Here is a 25,659-nt window from a genome sequence, read left to right on the forward strand (position 1 = left end):
CAAGGTGAGAGACAAAGATTTTCAAGACTGGCCTTACCCTCAGTCGAGCAGATTCAAAGAAGCAGGAAAGAAAAAAATTTAAAAAATGTGTGACAACATATTGAGGGAATTTAAGATGATTTTTTTCACCGTTCTAGATCTGATGGCTTACATCATTTTAGATTGAAATTGAGGGAAGATAATAGGAATTTGGAAGTTTAAAATATACTTGGATCTTGACACTGTTATTGGTACTAGACTGCTAAAAAGGCAGTACAAAAACCTGGACAAAATATATAAACTGTTTGTAGGCAATGGACAAGTATTACAAAACCATGATTACTGAGAAAAGAAAAACTCGTGATCTAGGTCTCACAACCTTGTTTGTTCTCTGCCAGGACACAATTTCCTGACTCCAAGGTAGCAAGCTGGTGTTCAAACAAAGTATGATAGCCGTGCCTATCTGAAGAGCGAGACCTCACAGACATTGACGTGTCTTTCATGAAACGCTGTTATTAGGTGAATACATATGTGAGTTTTCATTATTACTGATGAATTGACCTTTTGTCATCATAAAATATTACTCTTTGCCCCTGGTAGATTTCTTTTTTCTGATATCTAGTTTCACTGGTATTAATATAGCTATTCTAGCTTTGTTTTTTTAACTTTGTCTATCTTTTTTTATCTTTTTACTTTTTAACCTCCGTACCTTTATATTTGAAGTTTGTGGGTTTTTTTTTTTTTCACTTGTTTCTTTGTTTTGGTTGGTTATTTTATTTTTTAGACCACATGTACTTCTTCTTTTTTTTTTTCCTTCCCTGACATTCTCCTTTTTTTAATTGGAGTGTTTAGACTACATTTAATTTTTGATATGATTAGGTTTAAACTTACCACATTTCTGCTTGTTTTCTATTTGTAATAAACAATCTTTCTTCATTTTTCTTGTATTCCATTTTATCTCAGGAGCCCTGGTGGCCCAGTGGTTAAGAACTCAGCTGCTGACCAAGAGGTTGGCAGTTTGAATCCACCAGTCGCACCTTGGAAACCCTATGGGGCAGTTCTACTCTGTCCTCTAGTGTCACTAGGAGCTGCAATCGACTCAATGGCAATGGGTTTGCTTTTGGGTTTTTTGGCTTATCATGGAGCTCTGGCGGCACAAATGTTTAAGTGCTTGGCTTTGAAACTGCTAAACCCATCCAGCAGCTTCACTGGAGAAGGACCTGGTGATATGCCTCCATAAAGATTATAGCCAAGAAAACCCTGTAGGGCTGTTTTACTCTGTCACGGGGTTGATATGAGTTGAATCAGCTTGACGGCACCTAACACCAATAATAGAACATTGGCTTATCGGTTATACCTTTGTTTTTATTTTTGGTGAATGATAAAGGTTTTACCACTTTAACTTACCACAGTCTATCTTCAAATAATACCATACCACGTCATGTATAATGTAAGAAATTTACAGTATACTTTCCATTGACTCCTCCCATGATCTGTACTACTGTTGTTATCCATTTTACTTCCACATATGTTATAAAATCCATAATAAACTATTATTATTATTCATTAGTATTTACCTTTTAAAGAGCTTTTAAAATGATAGAAATTGCTTTTATATTTCCCTACATATTTGCCATTCTTTATTATTTTGTGTAGATAGACATTTCCATTGAGTTTATTTTCTTTTTGCCAGAAAATGTCTCTTAACATTTCTTGAAGTTTGTGCCTAATAGAGACAATTATTATTATTATTATATTTATTCATCTGAAAATGCTTTTATTTTCCAACCATCACTTTTGAAGTATATTGGCAGTGGCTGTAGAATTTTAGGTTGGTTGTTATTTTGTTTAACACTTTAGAAATATTTTCCCATTGTCTTCTGACTTTATCATTTAAGAAATGAAATAATCATTTCCTTACTGTTTTTATGATTTCCTCTGTTGTTTTTTCCTTTTTTAGTAGTTCCCCTCTGATATGTGTGAGATTTTTCTTTTCATCCTTCTTGGGATTATAATGTTTTACAAAGAGGAACTTGAAGTACTTACTGATGAAGATCAAAGACTATAGCCTTCAGTATGAATTGCACCTCAACATAAAGAAAAAAAAAAAAATACAACCAGACCAATAAGCAATGTCATGGTAAACGGAGAAAATATTGAAGTTATCAAGAACTTCATTTTACTTGGCTCTACAATCAATACCCATGGAAGCAGAAATCAAGAAATCAGATGATGTATTGCATTGGGCAAATCAGCGACAAAAGACATATTTAAAGTGTTGAAAATCAAAGATATCGCTTTGAGGACTAAGGTGTGCCTGAACAAAACCATGATATTTTCAATTGCCTCACATGCATGTGAAAGCTGGACAATGAACAAGGAAGATCAAGGAAGAATTGACACCTTAGAAATATGGTGTTGACAAAGAACATTGAATATACATGAACTGCCAGAAGGATGAACAAATCTGTCTGGGAAGAAGTACAATCAGAGTGTTCCTTAGAAGCAAAGATGGCGAGACTTCATCTCACATACTTTGGATATGTTATCAGGAGGGACAAGTCTCTGGAGAAGGACATCATGCTTTGTAAAGTAGAGGGTTAACAACAAAGAGGAAGGCCCTCAGTGAGGTGGATTGACATGGTGGCTACAACAAACATAACAAAGATTGTGAGGATGGCACAGGACCAGGCAGTGTTTCATTGTGTTGTACATAGGGTACCTATGAGTCAGAACAGACTCAAAGACACCTAACAATAACAATGACAATATTCCCCTTTTATACTTGACTTTTCTACAAGTCAACCCAAACTACTTTAAAATTCTCCAAAATAATGTAACAATATAGCTTGGATCCTACATGACAATCCTAACTTGAAATATTCTATTGCTGTGTTAGTCCGTGTTTCACACATTATGCTTGATCCAATGCCATGGTGATTCTGGGTCTTGGTATTATCCCTACCATATACAATGGAATCAAGTTCTACTAAGTTCGAGTAGTTCGTATAAAGTAAGACCAGAATGGTGCTTATAGCAGAATGTCTGATGCTCAGTTTTGGCAAATTGTAAGAAGAGTTTAAAGTACACTACAAACTCTGACAAGCAGTTATATATTTAGGATGCCATGAAAACTAAAGATATGTATTGGTAACTGACCCACAGTGTTCATAACAATTACGGAACCAGTGGTCATCCCTGGAAAGTACTTGTATTCATTGTGGCTAAACTGAATGCCTCATTTTAGAAAACAGAAAGCCTTCATAAGTTTTCTTAAAGTTCTATTTATGATTATCCACTTAGGTAAAAGGGAAGTAACAAATACAGAATATGATAGATTTTAGACAGTACACTTTAAATTTATATTGAATCTAAGATTTGTACTAATCTTCAAGCCCTGATTACAAGAAATGTTCCTTATGTTTTGCTTCTAGCAACCCTAGTAGCTGGGGAATTTGGACCTTCCCATGGGCAGATATGTCAGTCATGGGATCTAATCCCTCGTCTTTAGAGTCTTAGGATCCTGTAATATGAGAGAAAGGATGACCACATTGGGCTTTATGCCTTCAGGTTGCATTTAGAAAAAACTTTTTTTTTTTTTTGTCACAACAGGGGAATGAAGAATGAAAAGGATGTATGTCTGGATGGTCACGGTGACCCCACTTGTGACCTACCTCACCAAACTGAAAGCAAATCAGTGTGCACAGTCCCCATTGCAAGCCCTGAGCTGACTGGAGGGTGGAAGGAGAACTGATCAAGATGAGGAACTCACTTTTATCTTCTTGCTTTCTGGGCTTGTACTTTAAAAAATGAGACATACAGACATCTCTTTTGCTTCTCTAAACCTTCCTTGCCCCTTCTGGTCTGTTTCCCTGCACTAAGATGGCCAGTATGGTCGCCTTCTTCTCCACCTTAGCCTATATTAGCTCTACAGATAGTAAAGATTCAGGCAGCATATGGGACACATGATACAGCCTAATATGTCAGTAAGTAGTGAAAATAAATTTCTCCTTCCACCTATTCGTAGTCTGGAAGCTGCGCTGTTTTCCCCCTGGTGGAAGTAAAGCCATCTTCATTCTTAGCACATGGGAATAAGGATTCTCCCTGGTTTTAAGGATCATGATGGTGTTTGTGTTTGGATGGGTGGGGAAAGGGAAAGAAAAATTGTTTTTCCAGGTACTTGAGAATTTGGAAGAGATATTAATATCTGCATAAATATTTATGTACAGAGATGTTTATCATTATGTTACTGACAAGATTTAGAAAATTGTAAACAATAGAAATACTGAAAAATGTTTAAAAAAAAAATCAAACCCACTGCCATCGAGTGAATTCTGCATCATAGCCGCCCTATAAGACAGAGTAGAAATGTCCCATAGGGTTTCCAAGGCTGTAAAATCTCTATGGAAGCAGACAGCCACATCTTTGTCCTGCAGAGCACCTGGTGGGTTCATATCTCAAATCACTAACCTTTTATTTGGCAGCTGAGCATGTTAAGCACTGTGCCACCAGGGCTGTATGTTAAAAATAGTTAACATCTAATTAGTTGGATTGTGAGCATTTCTTCTAATATGTGTTTTTAATGAATTCCTTATAATTAATATGGAATTAATATGGGTGATTATTTTTGGAATCTCTAAAATTAATTTTATTTCTTTAAGTAGTAAAGCCACTGAATAAAGTCAAATATTTTTAAAAATCAGCTTTATCCATTTATTTGTTAGCAAATATGATGTTACTCCCTTGCTGTAAAATCTTTCACTGACTTCCTATTAACTTTAAAGTCTAAATTCTAATATATATACAATGATTTTTATAATCTGATCGTATCTAAATGGCAACCTCACTTTCTATCTAGTTTTCCTTTCCTCCTTGCACTCTCAGATTACCAATTTATTTGTTATTCCTCCAGAACAGAATCTATCACATGTTAGTGTCTTTGGATATGCTGCCCCCACCCTCTGGAACGCAATTCACTCTATTTTCATCTGTCAAAATTCCTCTGCAGAAAGCCTGTCTGCCCTGATTCCCACAAGATACACAGGCTGTGTTTCTTCTGTGCTCTAATTGTAGATGGTGAATACCATGCTATTACTCCTGGAACAGTGCTTTCTGAGCTCCCTGAGGGTCAAAGGTGTGCTTCGGATTTCTGTATGTTACTCTTCACAACGTGTGCTGGGTTCACAGAAGGAACTCAATAATTGGAGGAAGAGGAATTACACATTATCAAAGAGTGGGAGAGGTAGACATAATTCAGTATATTTCAAATTTTTCAAATGATAGTATAAAAATTACACATAGATCAAAATTGAATACAAAAAATCAACATATCAATATAATAATGTCAAGCATAAAATGATATACAATATAGCTCACGTGAGATAAAACTAAGAGTAAACACACACAGATGCTCGAGTTCACTATTAGTTTCTTTTTTTTCTTATATTTTTTTTTTAAACAGTGGATGCTATGGTACCATTTTACATTTATTCCATTAGAAAAATAATATTAAACAATCAAAATACATATTAACAAGGCTGCAGAAATCCTGCAACATTCATAAATCATGGAAGCATTTCTTTATTCATGCATCCATTCAATCTGCATTTATTATCTATTCTGTGTTATGCGTAGTGACAGGAACTGGGGATACAAATTGAATAAGATATTGGCCATGCCCTCAAGGAGATTATTGCAATGATACATGAACAGACAGATTTTAGGAGATAACTCAAGAGTGATATTTATGTCAAAATAGGGGCTACATCAGGAAAAAAATTCCAATGAGGAGAGAAACCTTAAATTAACATTTAAACCAAGAATAAGGGAGGGAAAAAGTGAGCAAGGTTAATGAAAGCACAAAGTAATAAAGTGGGATGACTCACTCGAGGGCTTAAATATTGGTGCATCATTTAGAAAAGTAAATTTAAAAAAGAATAATAAATATGTTCATACACTTTGACTCAATGAGTTTTGTGCTGGAAAATTATGATTCTAAAACATTCCAAAGGACAAAATATAATGCCAATTCATTTCTAAAGCTAAAGGAAAAGGAAATAGCTTAAAAGTCCAGAATTGGGTAACTTATTAGGTTTTTTTTTTTGTTGTTGTTAGCATATTGATTTACCACATTATTATATGGTTCTCAATATTATTGGCTGTTAAAATTTTATAGCAGCATGGGAAAAGTTTATAAAATGAGGTAGGGGAACTATGAAATGCTACATTTATGTTACCAGGTTGTGAATACTGTTCGTTATTTTTTTCTAGAAGACTTACAGCCTCACTTTTTATAAAATGCTTAGACCTATGATCCATTTCAAATTAATTTATGTTTAGCATATGGGATAAAATTTGAGGTTAACTTTGTTTCCATATGGGTTTTGTGTTGTTCCAGCAAAATTTGTTGAAGAGTTTTCTTTTCCTACTGAACTGCTGTGAGGTTTTGGTGAAAAATCAATTGACTATAGATGAATGGCCCTCTCTTGGACCTTCTGTTCTATTTCACTGACCTAGTTGTCTATCCTTATGCCACGTCCACACTGCATGGTGTATGGCTGCTTTATAGAGAATCTTCTACTTTTGTTAAATTTACCTATTTGACTGTGTAGTTGCTTTGTACATGCCTTAAAAGTTTCTTTGCAGAGAATCATGTCATCTACAAAAGCAAAGTTTTACATATTCCTTTCCAATTTTATACACCTCCCCTTTTTATTGCCCTACTACACTTGCAGGAGCCCTGGTGGCACAGTGGTTAATGGCTAAGCTGCTAACCGAAAGGTCAGCGGTTCGAATCCATCAGCCACACCATGGGAGTAAGATGATGCAGGCTGCTCCTATAGAAATGTACAGCCTTGGACATGCTATGGAGCAGTTCTACTCTGTCCTGTAGGGTCGATATGAGTCAGAATCGACTCCATGGCAACTGGAAATGGGGCTGCATTTGCAAGGCTCTCTGGTACAATTTTGAATAAGGTGAGCAATAGAAAAAAGAAAACATTAATCTTAAGGGAACATCATTCAATATTTTGCCATAAAAAATTATGCTATTTTCCTGCCTCTATTGAGATGATCACTTGTTTTTCTCTCCTTATTCTCTTTAAATGTTGATTTATTAATTTTCAAATGTTAACCAAACTGTGTTAGTGAGATAAACCCCACTTTGTCATGTTGTATTGCTCTTTGTGTATATTATAGGATTCTAGTTGCTAATATTTTGTTTTAAAGATGCAGTTTCTTAATTTTTATTTCTTGTGATATCTTTGTCAGGTTTTAGGATCAGATTTATACTCCTCTCATAAAAAGACTTGCTATGTATTCCTTCCTACTCTATTTTGTAAAAGAGTGTTTATATTTGTCTCTATTTTTTCTTAAAATTTTTATAAAACCATCTGGACCTTGAGTTTCCTTTACAGCAAGTTTTTGACTACATATTCAATTTATTTTATGGTCCAAGAGCTAACATGATTTTCTCTTTCAACTTGTGTCAGTTTTAGAAATGTATGCTTTTTAAGGAATTTGTATGTTTTATCTAAAATGTTGAATTTATTGGAAAAGAAAAGTTACACTTTATATAAGTTAAACATTTCTGCTCATTAAAAACACCTTTAAAAGGATCTGGTTCTGGTTAAGATGGAAAAAGTGCTCTCTACCTGGATTCTCACACTGAATGCATGGAGCTGCTACCTGAAGACTCTGAAAGGTAAGTGGTAGCAGGGAGGTCGGAGAGAGAAAAAAAAAAAAAAAAAAAACCTAAATTAAGGTCAATCCAGCAGTGAATGTTCTTTTTTTTTTTTTTTTTCTGTTTCTCCAGTGCCCTCTACCCTGAACTCAAAGGCAGCTTGAAATGCAAAATTTCACACTTCTTGCGCACAGAGACATCTCTAACAGAAGCCTTTTCTTTCTGATCTGAAGAGTTTAAAAGAGGGGTCCAAAGTTAGACTTATTGTTGTTGTTAGGTGTTGTCCAGTTGTTTACAACTCATAATGACTCTATGTACAACAGGACGAAACACTGCTCAGACCTGCGCCATCCTCACAATTGTTATGTTTGAGCCTATTGTTGCAGCCTCTGTGTAAATCCATCTCCTCGATGGTCTTCCTCTTTTTCACTGATCCTTTACCGTACTAAGCATGATGATTTTAAGTACCTTCCAACCTGAGGGGCTCATCTTCTTGCACTATATCAGACAATGTTCTGCTAATATTCATATGGTTTTCACTGGCCAATTTTTTCAGAAGTACACAACCAAGACCTCCTCCCTAGTCTGTCTTAGAGTGGAAGCTCAGCTGAAATAGCAGTGGCATAGCTACTAGCTGATATTTGAAATACCAGTGGCACAGCTACCAGCATCACAGCAACAAAGCAACACACAAGCCACCATAGTATGACAAACTGACAGACGTGTGGTGGAAGAGTAGAGTGAGGGAAATCCCCTTGTTCTTGTGTGTGTGTTTGTTGTGTCCATTTTCCTCCTCCCCCTTCCTCTCACCAGATAATACTGAGGGAGCAGTGATTGTGGTGTGACAGTGAGAACAATGATAGCTAGGCAAGTGCCTATAACCATGTTTTTAAGGAAGTGAGAAGAAGCCCTGTTGTGTTTTCTGTTTACCCCCTGATTGTCCCTAAAGGCAGATGCCATCACAAAAATGTGAAACAGAGTAAAAAAACTAAAGTCCCAACTTTCTAGCTACAAGATGAGTGAAGGAAGCTAAAATTGTAGCTCCTTAAGAGTGTCAAGAGGTAAAAATTTGTTATCCCATCAAGTTTGTTTATGAACTCCTGGGATCGTTCCCAAGCTGTACATTCATGGATCTGAAGAGTAGGGAAAAAAAAAAAAAAAAAGACTTTGATAACCTGGGGTACAGGACTGCTCCAGTCCCAGTCCCAGATTTGCCATGGGGTAGTCCACATGCAGGACAAACACAAACAGCACGGCATATATTCCCAAGCTGATATGAGGTCTGAATTTGTGATAACCTTATATAAATTTTTTTTTTTTTTAATATAAATGAAGGAATCCCTAGTGGCGTAACCAAAAGGTTGGCAGTTCAAATCCACCAAGCACTCTTGGAAACTCTTTAGGGCAGTTCTACACTGTCCTATAAGGTCACTATGAGTCAGAATCAATTGAATGGCAGCAGGTTTGGTTTAGGTTTTTTACATAAATGAAGACCAATTTCTTTATATATTTTCTTTTCATGTTTTTAATTCTTGTTGATTTTGTATTTGCTGAGTATTTATGTTCTTCTTGTTTTTTAGTTGTACTTACTCTTGGACCCCTGTCATGGGTGGCTCAGTGGAGTGGGTGGAGCCACCGGTCCTCAGGCCCCTAATGTGGGTAGGTGAGGACCCTGCCTAATGGGGAGGGTTGTGTTAAATGTCACAAATCTGCCACTACCCCTTATAGCTGATAGAGATGAAAATAGTTTTCAAGTATATACCCTGTCATACTGTGTTAATGAGGGCCTGCACTGTTGAAATGGGCCCGCGCAGATCTATGCAGGGTGAAAGGCATTCAAAGTTCTTGGACCCCTTATGCCTGTGCCTAGGCAAAGGGGCTGTGCCTGGTCTGAGTTACCGGCTTAGGGGAGCTGACAGATTACTTTTTCCTTTTTGTTATTTTGTTCCCTCTTCAAAGCTGGGAGAATGGCTCAGAGCACAAGATGGGTCCTACTTCTGGCCCAGGAAGTACAAGAATCGCTGAAGGCAGGCTGGGACCCTGAGCAGAGTGGGGAGGGTGCAGGTAAGTGGGAGAGAGGTACTTCCCACAAAGTTTCTTTTTTTTTTTTTTTGATCTGTGCAGTAGGCTAGACACTTGTACTTTCCCTGATTGAGTACCATTTCTTGGTGGTTCTGGAGACTTCAGCAGGCTCTCCACCACTGGGAAAATGCCTCCTGAGTGCTACTGCTTACCTCACCCCTCCTGAGCTAGCTGATCCATCCTGCAGGGTGCTGGTGCCAGCCAGGTCAGGTCTGGCAACTCCTCACTGCTTCTGAACCATCTCTACCTCCCCCTGCAGCTCAGTCCAATTTCTCAACTTAGTCTTTGATGTTCACCCAGATTGTCATATGTAACCAATTCACTCGTTTTCAGGGTCTTTGTTGTAAGAGGGACCACAGGAGGCGTCTGACGACTATGCCATCTTGGCTCTGCCCCAAAACCAATTTCTTGAAAGCCAAAAATTATCAAGATTCTTGCTAGAAGATATTGACAATCTCAATAGCCCTATATCTATTAAAGAAATTGCATTTATAGAAAAAAAATCTTTCAAAATGGTAACTTCAAGCCCAGATGATTTCAGTGGTCAATTCTTTCAAACATTTAAAGAAGAAAAAGCATCAATTCCACACAATCTTTTCCAGAAAATGGAAGAGATGGGACCACATTCCAACTCATTTAATGAGGCTGGCATATCCTGATACCTGACATTCTGACACCAAAACCAGATTAAGAAGTAAAAAAACAAAAAACAAACAAAACCCACACACAAATTCAAAAAAATACCCTAAATACCTATTCCTTAAAAATATACAAAGAAAAACCCTTAAGAAAACATTAGCCTTTAACAATTATTTATTTTGTTTTATAACAAAACAAAAACACCTTAAACTAGAAGCAGAAAGGAATCTTGTTAAAGTCAGCCTTGCGCAGAGCTGAACCCCCTACCACAGCCAGATACCTGTGCCTACACCAATCACCCCTGCTTGTCTAGGACCGTAGGTGACAGTCTACACCACACACTTGGTGACCAACTACCTAGATACCTGAGCTGAATCCATACAAGAAAAGAAAATGGGCTCCTGGGCTCACAAACCTAGTAACAGCTCTAACCACCTGGAGCCAGGACATTAAATCTTCAAAGGTGCCAGTAATCAAACTAGCTCATACGAACAGCCTATTAGGGGATATCAATACCAAACAAGAAGATAGGACACAGTAAGCAAACATTAAATAAATAAATACAATAACTTATTGATGGCTCAGAGAAACAGTCACTATCAAACCACATAAAGAGGCAGACCACTATGGCTTCAGCAAGCTACCATACCAAAGAATCAAGAATTCTTCCAGGTGAAGAAAACATCCTGGAATTACCGGAGGTGAAATAAGAAAGATTAATATACAGAACTTTTTAAAAGATCAGGAAGGAGATCAGGCAAAATGCAGAACGAGTGAAGGAACACACATAAAAAACAATAGAGGAAATGAAGAAGATTAGAGAAGAGTTTAACAACAAATTTAATAGGCTGCAAGAATCCATAGAGAGCAAACAGACATCCAGAATATTAATAATAAGATTTCAAAATTAGACAACTGAATAGAAAGTTATAGGAGCAGAATTGAAGCAACGGAAGTCAGAATTACTGAGATTGAAGATAAAGCACTTGACACCAACATACTCGCTGCCGTGGAGTTGATTCCAACTCATAGCGACCCTATAAGACAGAGTATAACTGCCTCATAGAGTTTCCAAGGAGTGCCTGGTGGATTTGAACTGCTAGACCTGACACCAACATATCTGAGGAAAAATCAGATAAAAGAATTTTAAAAAATGAAGAAAACCTAAGAATTATGTGGGACTCTATCAAGAGGAATAACCTACAAGTGACCGAAGCACCAGAATGGGGGAGAGGGGGAGGTAACAGAAAATACAGAGAGAATTGTTGAAGATTTGTTGGCAGAAAACTTCTCTGGTATCATGAAAGATGGCAAGATATCTATCAAAGAAGGTCATCAAACCCCACACAAGATAGATCCCAAAAGAAAGTCACCAAGACATAATCAAACTTGCCAAAACCAAAGATAGAGAATTTTAAAAGTGGCTACGGATAAACAAAAAGTCACTCACAAAGGAGAGTAAATAAGACTAAACTCGGACTACCCAGAAGAAACCACACAGGCAAGAATGCAATGGAATGACATATATAAAGCCTTGAAGGAAAAAATTGCCAGCCAAAAATTATATATCCATCAAAAATACCTGTCAAATATCATGGTGAAATTAGGACATTTCCAGATAAACAGAAGTTTAGGGAATTTGCAAAAACCAAAACAATTCCAAGATATACTAAATGGAGTCCTCTGGTTAGAAAATCAATGACATCACATAACACCACAAGACTGGAGCACAGGACAGAGCAACCAGATATCAACCCAGATAGGGAAATCACAAAAATAAATCAAACCTAAAACACTGAAAATAAGGAAACAGATGTAATTATATAAAAGATGACAACATTAAAACATAAAAGAGGGACTAAACAATGTAGTAATAGATGTGTCATATGGAGAGAAGTCAAGGCAATATAAAAGATTAGTTTAAACTTAGTAAAATAGGGTTAAATATTAAGGTAACCACAAAGGAAACTAACATTCTTACACAGCAAAATAAAAAACAGAAAGACAAAGACTCAGCAAATACAAAATCAACAACAATGAAAAAGAGGAAAAGAAAATACACTAAGAAAAATGGCTCAGCACAGAAAATCAAGTGAAATGAAGAAACTGTCAGCAACACGCACACAAAATAAGACATCAAAATGACAGCAGGAAAGGCATACCTACCAATAGTTATGTTGAATATAAATTGACTAAATGCACCAAAAAGAGACAAAGTAGCAGGATGAATTTAAAAAACAAACAAACAATCCTTCTATATGTTGCCTACAAGAGACACACCTTAGACATAAAGACAGAAACAAAGAAACTCAGAGGATGGAAAAAATATGTCAAGCAAACAACAATCAAAAAAGAGCAGGACCTACTATACAGCTACAGTAGTCAATACAGCCTGGTACTAGTACAATGACAGACACATTGACCAATGGAACAGAATTGAGAACCCAGATGTAAATTCATCCACTTACGGTCACCTGGTATTCAACAAGAGCCCAAAGTCCATCAAATGGGGAAAAGACGGTCTTTTTAACAAATGGTGCTGGCAAAACTGGATGTCCACCTGCAAAAAAAAAAAAAAAAAAGAAACAGGACCCATACTTCATACCTGATACAAAAACTAACTCAAAATGGATCAAAAACCTGAATATAAAGCCAAAAACTATGAAGTTCATAGAAGAAAAAATAGGATCAACGCTAGAGGCCCTAATACACAGCATTAACAGGATACAAACCACAACCAACACCACACAAGCTCCAGAGGATAAGCTAGATGACAGGGATCTTCAAAAAATTAAACGTTTATGCTCACCAAAAGACTTCACCAAAAGGGTAAAAGAGAACGTACAGACTGGGAAAAAATTTCAGAGTATTACAAATTAGACAAAGGTTTAATCTCTAAAACCTATGAGAAAAGCCAACACCTCTGCAACAAAAAGACAAATAATCCAATTTAAAAATGGGCAAAGGAAATGAACAGGCACTTCACCAAAGAAGACATTCAAGTGGCCAACAGACAAATGAGGAAATGCTCACGATCTCTAGCCATCAGAGAACCGCAAATCAAAACCACAATGAGATACCATCTCACCCCAGCATTACTGGCACAAGCCAATAAAACAGAAAATAAAAATTTGCAGAGGCTGCAGGGAGATCAGAACTCTCATGCACTGCTGGTGGGAATGCAAAATGATACAACCTTTTTGGAAAACAATATGATGCTTCCTTAGAAAGCTAGAAACAGAAATACCCTATGATCCAGCAATCCCACTCCTAAGAATATATCCTAGAGAAATAAGAGCCATCACACCTATGGATATATGTATACCCATGTTCATTGCAGCATTGTTCACAATAGCAAAAAGATGGAAACAACCTAGATGCCCATCAACAGATGAATGGATAAACAAGCTGTGGTACATACTCATGGACTATTATGCAACGCTAAAGAACAATGATGAATCTGGGAAGCATCTCATAACATAGATGCAGCTGGAGGACGTTATGCTGAGTGAAATAAGTCAACCACAAAAGGAAAAATGTCATATGAGACCACTACTGTAAAAACTCATAGGATGAAGTCTGCCAGATCTTAATTTCTGGTCAATAATGTAATGTCCGTCTAGTATTTCAGCACTGAGGGAGAGTATTATACACAAAGGAGCTAATGAGAGCATTGCACAAAGGACAAGAAAAGAAAAATTTTAATTGCTCCTTTTTCACATTAACTTATCCCTGGTGAACAGAAATCTTGCAGGACCTTCTCTCCGTATGTTTTTGATGAGACCTCATGTATATCCAAACCCTGGATAGGAATGCCACTTTGGCAAGTGTCTCAGGTAGCACTGTGAGGGAGCTACACTAGGGAATTATGATTTTTGAGTCATAGTATTTACACAAGTGACTCAGAAACTGAGATCTGCATCCTGAGCCCTCAGTAAAAAAGAACCAAGAAGTCTGTACTTTGAACTGTCACCACCAACATTACTAAGACATATATATATATATATATATATATATATATATATATATATATATTTCATTTAGAAGGCATTTGGTCTAAAGCATACAGAGCAGCCTGGCTGAGCATTCCACATAGAGAAAAGGTGAGTATCTGAATCCCTTCTGTCCTAGAACCTTTTGGTCTTCTTGAAGTCTTAGCCACTGTATGGCAATATAGGAATTTCCTAAAACTACCTGCCAAATAGTTACTCATTTTTTCGTGTAATATTTTACAAAGACAGAAAATTATCTTTTTCTTTTTCATATTTCAACCTATCCTACTTTCAGACACATTTATCCTTAGAAAGGTTCTGATGTTGAGACATTAGACATAGCTGTGCCATTTGAGGAAACATACAATAAGTCCAATCCCACTACCATGTTATCAGTCATGTTATTATTTCTTTCAAATCGTCTTGATCCAAGTCATAAATTTTTCTGGATAATTATAATTTTTCCTTCTAGATTTAGGTTTCTCATGGAAGCCTTCAATGATCCAGGTCTAGGGATGATAACGAATGTATGCGGCAATCTCTAAGTTACCCCTCTCCCCAATTTCAAGATGAATAGACATTGAAAGCGATCTTGTGTCAGCAGAAATGCCTTCCACCCCCCTTGTCTGGCTGCCTCAGTCAGGTGCCTTTCCTATTTATGACCTCTTAATATCATTCTCCATCCTGTCTGGCACCTCCTCGGATTTGCTCCCGGGGGCAAGTGCCTCCCTGCACACTCCCTTGCTATGCTTCTGCAATGATCCCCCCATTCTGAGTTAGTATTGTAGTTACTGTGTTTCTGTAGGACCTGTAAAATAATATTTATTACAGGTTCTCATCTGCCCTTTTCTCTTTCTAGACTGTGAGATTCTGAACAGCAGGGAATTCTATCTTATTCATCTTTCTATTTGGAGCGCTTCTTAAATAAGCTCTGGCTTATGCGAGGTGCCCAAATATCCATGAAAAGAATAAACTGATGTTTCACATAAAATTTTATGTTTGTCACTGTCAAATTTATCCTTTTAATTTTCAGTCTGTATTCACAGCTTAACAATATCTTCTTGATTCATTATCATCATGTAAGTATTCATTACTCTTTTCTATGTTGATACTATGATTTTATAATAATTTCTTCTATGACTTCATCCAATTATTCATAAGATGATTTTTCAAGAGAAGATTATAAAGTCCTATGAAATGACAACTTGAGATTATTTACTTTGTATTTATTCTTGAGATGCTCTTTGAGTTCATGTTATTATGAAATATTTTTCTATATTTCATCTATCGCACATAACAACATCACATACATAAGAATATACAAGAGATTTACCAAATACTTTACTAAAATCAAGATAATCTGGGACTATAGAAAAAAAAAATTATTCTACCAACCCAGTAAAACTCAAAACAAAAATCCCTGGCTTACCTTAGCAATCTTATGCTAGCTTTGAATCACCAGTGCTTTCTTTTATGAGAGCTCACAATGTATTTTTTCTTAAACTATTTTGCTTAGGTTTCACTGATTTCCAAGGTAGTCAAAGTAGGCTAAAACCACTGACACAGGGCAGGTGATTTTGTGAATCCTCCACAAACAGGAGTCACAGGGCATTCAGACAGATGGTGTTAAACAGAATGGCAGAACCGACAGCAACAGGAATTAAAAGCTTGTGTCAGAATCAGTTTTAGGGGCAGGGGATGGTCACATATACAGTATTTTTACACAAATAACATAGTGCCTCTCTAGCTCAGGCTGCTAAACAAAAGGTTGGCAGTTCAAATTCACCAGGTGCTCTTTGGAAACTCTATGGAGCAGTTCTACTCTGTCTGATACTGTCGCTATGAGTCAGAAGGGACTCCACAGCAATGGGTTAGGTTTGTTTTTGGTGTGCTGACACATGGGAGCCCTATTGTAGTGGTTAAGTGCTAAGGCTGCTAACCAAAAGGTCAGCAGTTTGAATCCACCAGCCACTCATTGGAAACACTATGGGGCAGCTCTACTATGTCCTATAGGATCACAAGAATGGGAATCAACTTGATGGCAAAAGTTTTTATTGACTAATAATGTTGAACATCTTTGGATGTGTTTATAGGCCATTTGTATATCTTCTTGACAGGAATATCTATTCAATTCTTTTGCTTGTATTTTTATTGGGTGTGTGTCTTTTTTTTGTTCAGTTATAAGAATTATTAGCATATTCTAGATATTGTTTTGGTTAGGTGGCAGCTAGTCTTCAGTCATTAGCCTTCAACATGTCAAATCTTTTCTTGAAATAGTGCCTAAATTCAGGTGGGATGTACTCAAGGTCATACTTTGGCTCTTGTGAACTTGTTTTAATTTTCTTCAGCTTCAATTTGAACTTGTACATGAGCAACTGATGATCTATTCTGCAGTCAGCCCCAGGCTTTGTGCTGACTGATGACATTGAGCTTCTCCATTGTCTCTTTCCACAGATGTATTTGATTTGATTGCTCTGCATTCCATCAGGCAAGGTCCATTTGTTTAGTTGCCATTTATGATGTTGTAAAAAATGTATTTCCAATGAATATGTTGTTGGTCTTATAAAATTGTATCATAGGATCTCCCACATCGTTTCTCATACCAAGGCAATATTTTCCAACTTCTGACCCTTTATCTTTGTTTCCAGCTTTTGCATTTCAATCACCAATAATTATAAATGCATCTTGATTGCATATTTGATCAATTTCAGATGGCAGAAGTTGGTAAAAATCTTCATTTTTTTTTTTAATCTTTGGCGTTAGTTGTTGGTGTGTAAAATAGAATAATATTGTATTAATTAACTGGACTTCCTTGTAGGCATATGGATATTATCACTGACAGGGTTGTATTTCAGGATAGTACTCAAGATGTTCTCTTTGAAGATGAATGTGACACCCATCTTCTTCAATTTGTCATTCTTGGATAGTAGGCCATATGGTTGCTCAATTCAACATGGTCAATACCAGAAATAAAATGACATATTGCGTTGGGCAAATCTGCTGTAAAAGACCTCTTTAAAGTGTTAAAACGTAAAAATATCACCTTGAGGCCTTGGTGGTGCAGTGGGTAAGAGCTCAGCTGCTACCCATAAAGGTGGGCGGTTCAAATCCATCAGTTGCTCTTTGGAAACCCTATGGGGCAGTCAACTGGACAGCAATGGGTTTTTTGGTTTCAACCCAAGCCATGGCCTCTTCATTTGTCTCATATGCATGTGAAAGCTGGACAATAAATAAGGAAGACCAAAGGAGAATTGATGCATTTGAATCATGGTATTGACAAAGAATACTGAATATGCCGTGGACTGCCAGAAGAAATCTGTCTTGGATGAAGTATAGCCAGAATGCTCCTTAAAAGGGAGAAAGGCAAAACTTTGTCTCATACTCTTTGGACATGTTATCAGGAGCGACCAGTCCCTGGAGAAGGACATCATGTCTCCTAAAGTAGAGTGTCAGCAAAAAAGAGGAAGACCCTCAATGAGATGGAGTCCCACAGTGACTACAACAATGGGCTCAAACACAGCAACATTATGAGGATGGGGCAGGACCAGGCAGTGTTTTGTTCTGTTGTACATAGGGTTGCTATGATTTGGAACTGACTGGATGGCACCTAGCAACAACAGCATTGTTAATATATAGAAATACGTTTGAATTTTTGAGTTTCCATATACAAATTTCTATAATCTTTTAATAGACAGTTTTACCTCTTCCTTTCTAGTACGAGCACTTTTAATTCATCTTCTGTTTAATTGTTCTGCCCTGAACCTCAAGTATAATATTGAATAGAATGCCTAGAGTGAACATTCTTCTCTTGTTCTTGATATTTGGAGAACACATTCAGTCTTTTATCATTAAGTATGATGTTAGCTGTGTTGTTTTTTTTTTTTTTTTTGGAAAAAAAAAGAATGTTTTTCCTCAGAGCATGTACTCATCATATTGTATCATAAAGTTCTAATTTCTTATATCCATCTGACCCTTGTAATCATTTAAATTTGAGGAATCTTTTCAAAAATAAAAGTGAGTTTGTCGTATTTTTAAAAAGGGGAAATTTGGAGTTGCCGTTTGTCCATTCTAGGAAGAGTTGGTTCTTAAAAAGGAGAGAATTGGGAAAGGGTCTAGCAAGGAGTCAGAAACTTGAATGCCTTTATGGATCAAGCAGATAACACAGTTATATAAAGGGGTAACACTTAAAGACTGGTGGGTGATTTGAAAAATGCATGTTTTGTGAAAAGTTCCAAATTCAAATATATTTCTAAAGCACTGTGTTACCCCCACCAAAAAAAAAATTATTGTACTACTTCTTCACAAGGTCAGCGATTCACATCTGTTGACATAGACAGATAGGAGAATATGGCAGACAAACTCAGGCTGCTGGAGTGACAGTGTTATTAAGACATTCCTTATGGCCATGGCTTTCTAACAACTCCACTTGCAGTTGTATTCTCCTTGTGGTGTGATAACTTTTTATCCCCAAACTGTTTTTAATAAAAGTGCATTCACCAGTCATGTGTTAATGCGGCCTTAAAATAAATGATAGCTGGAGCAGTCCTATCAGTTCCAGGAAATAGTGAGTGGCAAAGATGAGAAAGATCCAAAATAGAACTATTATTAGAAGACGGGAGCCAGGTGGCAGAAAAAAAGTAGGCTGTGGTGTGAAATGACTCAGGAAAGCATGGAAGACAAGCACACTTTTCTCAGGTTTAAAGTAGTGGCTCAGGTGGAGGCAGCATAGGAACAAAATGGTGCTAATATGTGTGATTGTATTTGACTTTTTTCATTTAAATATATTGTTTAATGTTTCCCAGGATATTACCTACTCTGGAGACATATGAGTTTCAGTATTATACTAGAAGTATCTAAAGATCATTTTTTAAATTTATGATCCAATATACTAGTAATTGAGTGTAACTCCTGGGTATATGGAGTACCTGGGTGGTGCACACAGTTGACCTATGGCCACATAGGCTAACAAAAAAATCTGAGGTTTATATCCACTCAGTGTTGCTTGAGAAGAAAGTCCTTGAGATTTTTTTGTTTGCTTGTTTTTCTTCTTTTTTTATTGTGCTTTAAGTGAATTCTTTATAATTTAAGTCAGTTTCTCATACAGAACTTATATACACATTGTTATGTGACCCTAGTTGCTCTCCCTACGATGTGACAGCATACTCCTCTCCACCCTGTATTTCCCATGTCCATTCAGCCAGCTCCTGTCCCCCTCTGCCTTCTCCTCTCACCTCTGGTCAGGAGCTGGCCACATAGTCTCATGTGTCTACTTGAGTTAAGAAGCACACTCCTCACCAGTATCATTTTATGTCTCATAGTCCAGTCTAATCTTTGTATGAAGAGTTGGATTTGGGAACGGTCTTAGTTTTGGCCTAACAGAGACTCCAGGGGCCATGTCCTGTATGGTCCCTCCAGTCTCAGCCAGACCATTAAGTCTGGTCTTTTTACTAGAATTTGAGTTCTGCATCCCACTTTTCTCCTGGTCCTTCAGGGACTCTCTGTTGAGTTCCTTAACAGAATACTGATTGGTGATAGCCAGGCACCGTCTGGTTCTTCCGGACTCAGGCCGATGAAGTCTCTGGTTTATGTGGCCCTTTCTGTCTCTTGGGCTCATATTTTCCTTGTGTCTTTGGTGTTCTTTTTTCTCCTTTGCTCCGGGAGGGTTGAGACCACTTAGATGGCCACTTGCTAGCTTTTAAAACCCCAGATGCCACTCACCAAAGTGGAATACAGAACGTTTTATTAATATACTTTGTTATGCCAAATGACCTAGATGTCCCCTAAAACCATGGTCCCCAGAACCTCACCCCTGCTACTCTGTCCCTGAAAGTGTTTGGTTGTACTCAGGAAAGTTCTTAGCTTTTAGTCCAGTTGTACTGACTTCCCCCATATTCTGTTTTGTCCTTCCTTTCACTTAAAATGATTCTTGTCTACTATCTAATTCAACGGCACTGGGTTGACTGGGTGGGTTACTATCTAATTAGTGAATACCCTTCTCCCTCCTTCCCCACACTCGTAACCATTGAAGAATGTGTTCTTCTGTGTTTAAACCTCTTCTTGATTTCTTATGACTGGGGTCTCATACAATATTTGTCCTTTTTCAACTGACTCATTTCACGGAGCATAATGCCTTCCAGATTTATCCATGTTATGAGATATTTCATGGTATCATCCTTGTTCTTTATCATGGTGTAGTATTCCATTGTGCAAATATACCATAATTTGTTTATCCATTCATCTATTACTGGGAATCTTGGTTGTTTCCATCTTTTTGCTATTGTAAACAGTGCTGAAATGAACGTGGGTATGTATATATCTATCTGTGAGAGGGCTCTTAGATCTCTAGGATACATTCCAAGGAGTGGGAATGCTGAATCGTATGGTAGTTCTATTTGTAGCTTTTTAAAGAAATGCCAATGTCTTTGTACCATTTTACATTCCCACCAGCAGTGTGTAAGTGTTCCAGTGTCTCCACAACCTCTACAACATTTATTATTTTGTGTATTTCGGATTAATGCCAGCCTTTTTGGTGTGAGATCGTATCTCATTGTAGCTTTGAATTGCATTTCTCTGATCATGAGCATTTCCTCATATATTTGTTATCCACCTGAATATATTCTTTGGTAAAGTGCCGGTTCATATCTTTTGCCCATTTTTATTGGTTTATTTGTCTTTTTGTTGTTGAGGATTTGCAGTATCTTGTAGGTTTTAGAGATTAGACACTGATGAGATTTGTCCCAGCCAAAAATTTTTTCCCAGTCTGTACGTTGTCTTTTACTCTTCTGGTGAAGTCTTTGGATGAGCATAGGTGTTTGATTTTTAGGTGGTCCCGGTATCTGTTTTCTGGTGTTTCTGCATTATTAGTAATGTTTTGTATACTGTTTATGCCATGTATTAGGGATCCGAGCATTGTCCCGATTTTTTCGTCCATGATCTTAATCGTTTTAGCTTTTATAGTTAGGTCTTTGATCCATTTTGAATTAGTTTTTGTGCATGGTGTGAGTATAGGCCTTGTCTCATTTCTTTTTGCAGATGAGTATACAGTTATATCAGCACCATTTGTTAAAGAGGCTGTGTTTTCCGAGTTCACAGACTTCAGAACTTTGTTAATTAGCTGTTCATAAATTCAAACAGCTCCTGAATTCTCTATTCTGTTCTATTCTGTGTAACTGTTGTACCAGCACCAGGCTGTTTTTATTACCATGGCAATAAAATAGGTTCTAAAATCAAGTAGTGTGAGGCCTCCCACTTCATTTTTCTTTTTCAGTAAGGCTTTACTTACTTATAGGGACCTCTTCCCTTTCCACATGAAGCTGGTGATTTGTTTCTCCATCTCATTAAAAAATGCCACAGGAATTTGGATCAGGATTGCATTGTATCTATATAGATCGCTTTGGGTAGAATAGACATTTACACAATGTTAAGTCTTCCTATCCATGAGCAAGGTATGTTTTTCCACTTATATAGGTCTCTTGTGGTTTCTTGCAACAGTGTCTTGTAGTTTTCTTTGTATAGGTCTTTTTTATTCCTAAGTATTTGATCTTCTTGGGGGCTGTTGTACATGGTATTTTATGGATTTGGTGATTTCTCTTCAATGTTCTCTTTGTTGGTGTAGAGGAATCCAACTGATTTTTGTATGTTTGTCTTGTATCCTGTTACTCTGCTGAACTCTTCTATTAGTTCCAGTAGTTTTCTTGAGGATTCTGTAGGTCTTTCTGTGTATAAGATCATATCATCTGCAAATAGAGATACCTTTACTTCTTCCTTACCAACTTGGATGTCCTTTATTAGTTTTCCTAGCCTAATTGCTCTGTCTAGGACCTCCAGCACAGTGTTGAGTAAGAGCATCATTGTCTGGTTCCCATTCTCAAGGGAAAAGCTTTCAGACTCTCTCCATTAAAGATGATATTGGCTACTGGCTTTGTATAAATGCCCTTTATGATGTTGAGGAATTTCCCTTCTATTCCTATTTTGCTGAGAGTTTTTATCATGAGTGGGTGTTTGACTTTGTCAAGTACATTTTCTGCATCAATTGATAAGATCATGTGGCTCTTGTCTTCTGTTTTACATTTGTGATGGGTTGCACTGGTGGTTTTTCTGATGTTAAACCATCCCCGCATACCTGGTATGAATCCCACTTGGTCATGGTGAATTATTTGTTTGCTATGTTGTTGAATTCTATTGGCTAGAATTTTGTTGAGGATTTTTGCGTCTAAGTTCATGAGGGTTATATGTCTGTCATTTTCTTTTTTCATGTTATCTTTATCTGGTTTTAGTATCAGGGCTCTGCTGGCTTCATAGAATGAGTTTGGGGGTATTCCATCTTTTTCTATGGTCTGAAATACGTTAGTAGTAGTGGTGTTAACTATTCTCTAGAAGTTAGGTAAAATCCTCTGTTGAAGCCGTCAGGGCCTGGGCTTTTGTTATTGTCATTTTGGGGAGTTTTTTTAAATTACCTTTTCAATATTTTCTTTTGTTGTAGGTTTATTTAGTTTTTCTGCTTCTGTTTGTGTTAGTTTAGGTAGATAGTGTGTTTCTAGAAATTTGTCCTTTTGCTCTAGTCTCCAATTTCGTTAGAGTACAATTTTTCTTAGTATTCTGTTATGATTCTGTTAATTTCATCTGGGTCTGTTGTGATGTCGCTCATCTCATTTCTTATTCTAGTTATTTGCTTTCTCTCCTGTTTTTCTTTTGTCATTCTGGCCAATGGTTTATCCATTTTGTTGATCTTTTCAAAGAACCAACTTTTGGTCTTGTTAACCCTTTTAGTTGTTTTTCTCTTCTTTTCATTTAATTCTGCTCTAATTTTTAGTTTTTGCTTTCTTCTGGTGCCTGAGGGCTACTTTTGATGCTCTGTTTCTATTTGTTCGAGTTATAGGGATAATTCTTTGATTTTGACCCTCTTTTTGGATGTGTGCCTTTATTGCTCTAAAATGACCTCTGAGAACTGCTTTTGCTGTGTCCCAAAGGTTTGGATAGGAAGTATTTTCATTCTCATTGGATTCTATGAATGTCTTTATTCCATCCTTAATTTCTTTATAACCCAGTAGTTGTTCAGCAAAGTGTTCATTTTCCATGTGTTTGATTTTTTTTTTCCTTGTTTTTCCTGTTATTGATTTCTACTTTTATGGCTTAATGCCCAGAGAAGATGCTTTGTAATATTTCCATGTTTTGGATTCTGTTAAAGGTTGTTTTATGGTCTAATATGCGGTCTATTCAGGAGAATGTTTCATGTGAATTAGAAAAGAAAGTGTACTTAGCTTCTGCTGGGTGGAGTGTTCTGCATATGTCTATGCGGTCAAGTTGGTTGATTGTGGCATTTAGATTTTCTGTGTTTTTATTGAGCTTCTTTCCGGATGTTCTGTCCTTCATGGAAAGTGGTATGTTGAAGCCTCCTACTATTACTGTGGACCCATCTATCTCTTTTCAATGCTGTGAGAGTTTGTTTTATGTATTTTGGAGCCCTGTCATTGGGTGCATGAATATTTATTATGATTATATCCTCCTGGCATATTGACCCCTGAATCATTACATTATATAGTGTTCTTCCTTATCCTTTGTGGTAGATTTAAGTTTAAAGTCCATTTTGTCAGAAATTAATATTGCCACACCTGCTCTTTTTGGGTTGTTGTTTGTTTGATATATATATATTTTCCATCCTTTGAGTTTTAGTTTGTGTCTTGAAGTCTAAGGTATGTTTCTTTAGGCAGCATATAGATGGATTGTGTTTTTTTGTTATCCGTTCTGCCACTTTGTGTCTCTTTATTGTTGCTTTTAGTCCAGTTACATTCAGGGTGATTATTGACAGGTATCAGTTTAGTGCTGTCATTTTGACATCTTTGTGTGTGTGTTGTTGACAGTTTCTTTTTTCCTCTTAATTTTTGTGCTGAGTAGTTTTTCTTTATATATTGTCGTTTCCTGTTTTTCATTGTCCTTGCTTTTGTATTTGCTGAGTATGTTTTTCTTGTTTTTTATTTTGATGTGTAAGATTGTCATTTTCCATTTTGGTTAACTTAACATATACTTCATTTTTCTATGTGTAAACCAAACTTTTGTTTATTCATAAAGCCTTGACTTTCTCTCCATGTATAAGATCTATGACTACATTTTTAGTCCCTCTTTTCTATTTAATGTTTCACCCTCTACATAATGACATCTCTGTTTCCCTGTGTTGAGTGTTTTAGCTTTGATTTATTGTTGTGACTTCCCTTTCTGGGTTGGTATCTGGTTGCTTTGTCCTATGTTCTAGTCTAGAGTTGTTACCTGATGTTATCGATTTTCTAACCAGAGGTCTCCCTTTACTATTTCTTGTAATTTTGGTTTGGTTTCTTCAAATTCCCTAAACTTATGATTATCTGGAAATGCTCTAATTTCACCTTTATATTTGTGAGACAGTTTTGGTGGATATAAAATTCTTGGCTGGCAATTTTTTTCCTTCAAGGCTTTAAATATGTCATCCCATTTCCTTTTTGCCTGCATGGTTTCTGCTGAGTAGTCCAAGCTTAGTCTTATTAGTTCTCCTTTGTAGCTGACTTTTCATTTATTCCTAGCTGCTCTTAAAATTCTCTATTTTTGGTTTTGGCAAGTTTGATTATAATATGTCTTGGTAACTTTCTTTTGGGATCTACCTTGTGTGGGGTTCAATAAGCATCTTGGATAAATATCTTCTCATCTTTTACAATGTCGGGGAAGTTTTCTGCCAACAGGTCTTCAACAATTCTCTCCATATCCCCGCCCCCCACTGTATTCTGGTACTCCAAGCACTCATAGGTTATTCCTCTTGATAGAGTCACACATAATTCTTAGGGTCTGTAATGGATTGAATTGTGTTCCCCAAAAATATGCGTCAACTTGCTTAGGCGGTGTGTGGTTGTCCTCCATTTTGTCATTTTCGTATGTGTTATAAATCATAATCTCTGCCTGTGGTTAAAGGGGTTAGGGTGGAATGTAACACTGTTGCACAAGTCACCTCCCTGATCCAATATAAAGGGAGTTTCGCTGTGGTGTGGCCTGCACCACCTTTTCTTTCTCAGGAGATAAGAAGAATGGGGAAGTGAGCAGAGAGGAGGACCTCATACCACCAAGAAGGCAGGGCGGGGAGCAGAGTGTGTCCTTTGGACCTGATGTACTTGTGCTGAGATACTCCCAGGCCAAGGGAAGACTGATGCATCATAAGGACCTTCCTCCAGAGCTGACAGAGACAGAAATTCTTCCCCTGGAGCTGATGCCCTGAGAGAAAATTAATTTCTGTTTGTTAAAGCCATACGCTTGTGTATTTCTGTTACA

General features: G+C 37.0%; 1 long non-coding RNA gene across 1 annotated transcript in view; it reads left to right on the top strand.

Annotated features, from left to right (window-relative positions):
• The window catches only part of LOC135227815 (uncharacterized), a 49,083-nt gene extending 41,458 nt beyond the window's left edge, over positions 1-7,625 (top strand). The window contains exons 2-3 of the long non-coding RNA XR_010318001.1: positions 378-498; positions 3,592-7,625. This is a non-coding gene — a long non-coding RNA (uncharacterized LOC135227815). The remainder of the gene's footprint in view (positions 1-377; positions 499-3,591) is intronic.
• Positions 7,626-25,659: the final 18,034 nt, after the last annotated feature.

Source organism: Loxodonta africana, chromosome 15 (assembly GCF_030014295.1).
Source record: "Loxodonta africana isolate mLoxAfr1 chromosome 15, mLoxAfr1.hap2, whole genome shotgun sequence".
Classification (NCBI taxonomy): Eukaryota; Metazoa; Chordata; class Mammalia; order Proboscidea; family Elephantidae; genus Loxodonta; species Loxodonta africana.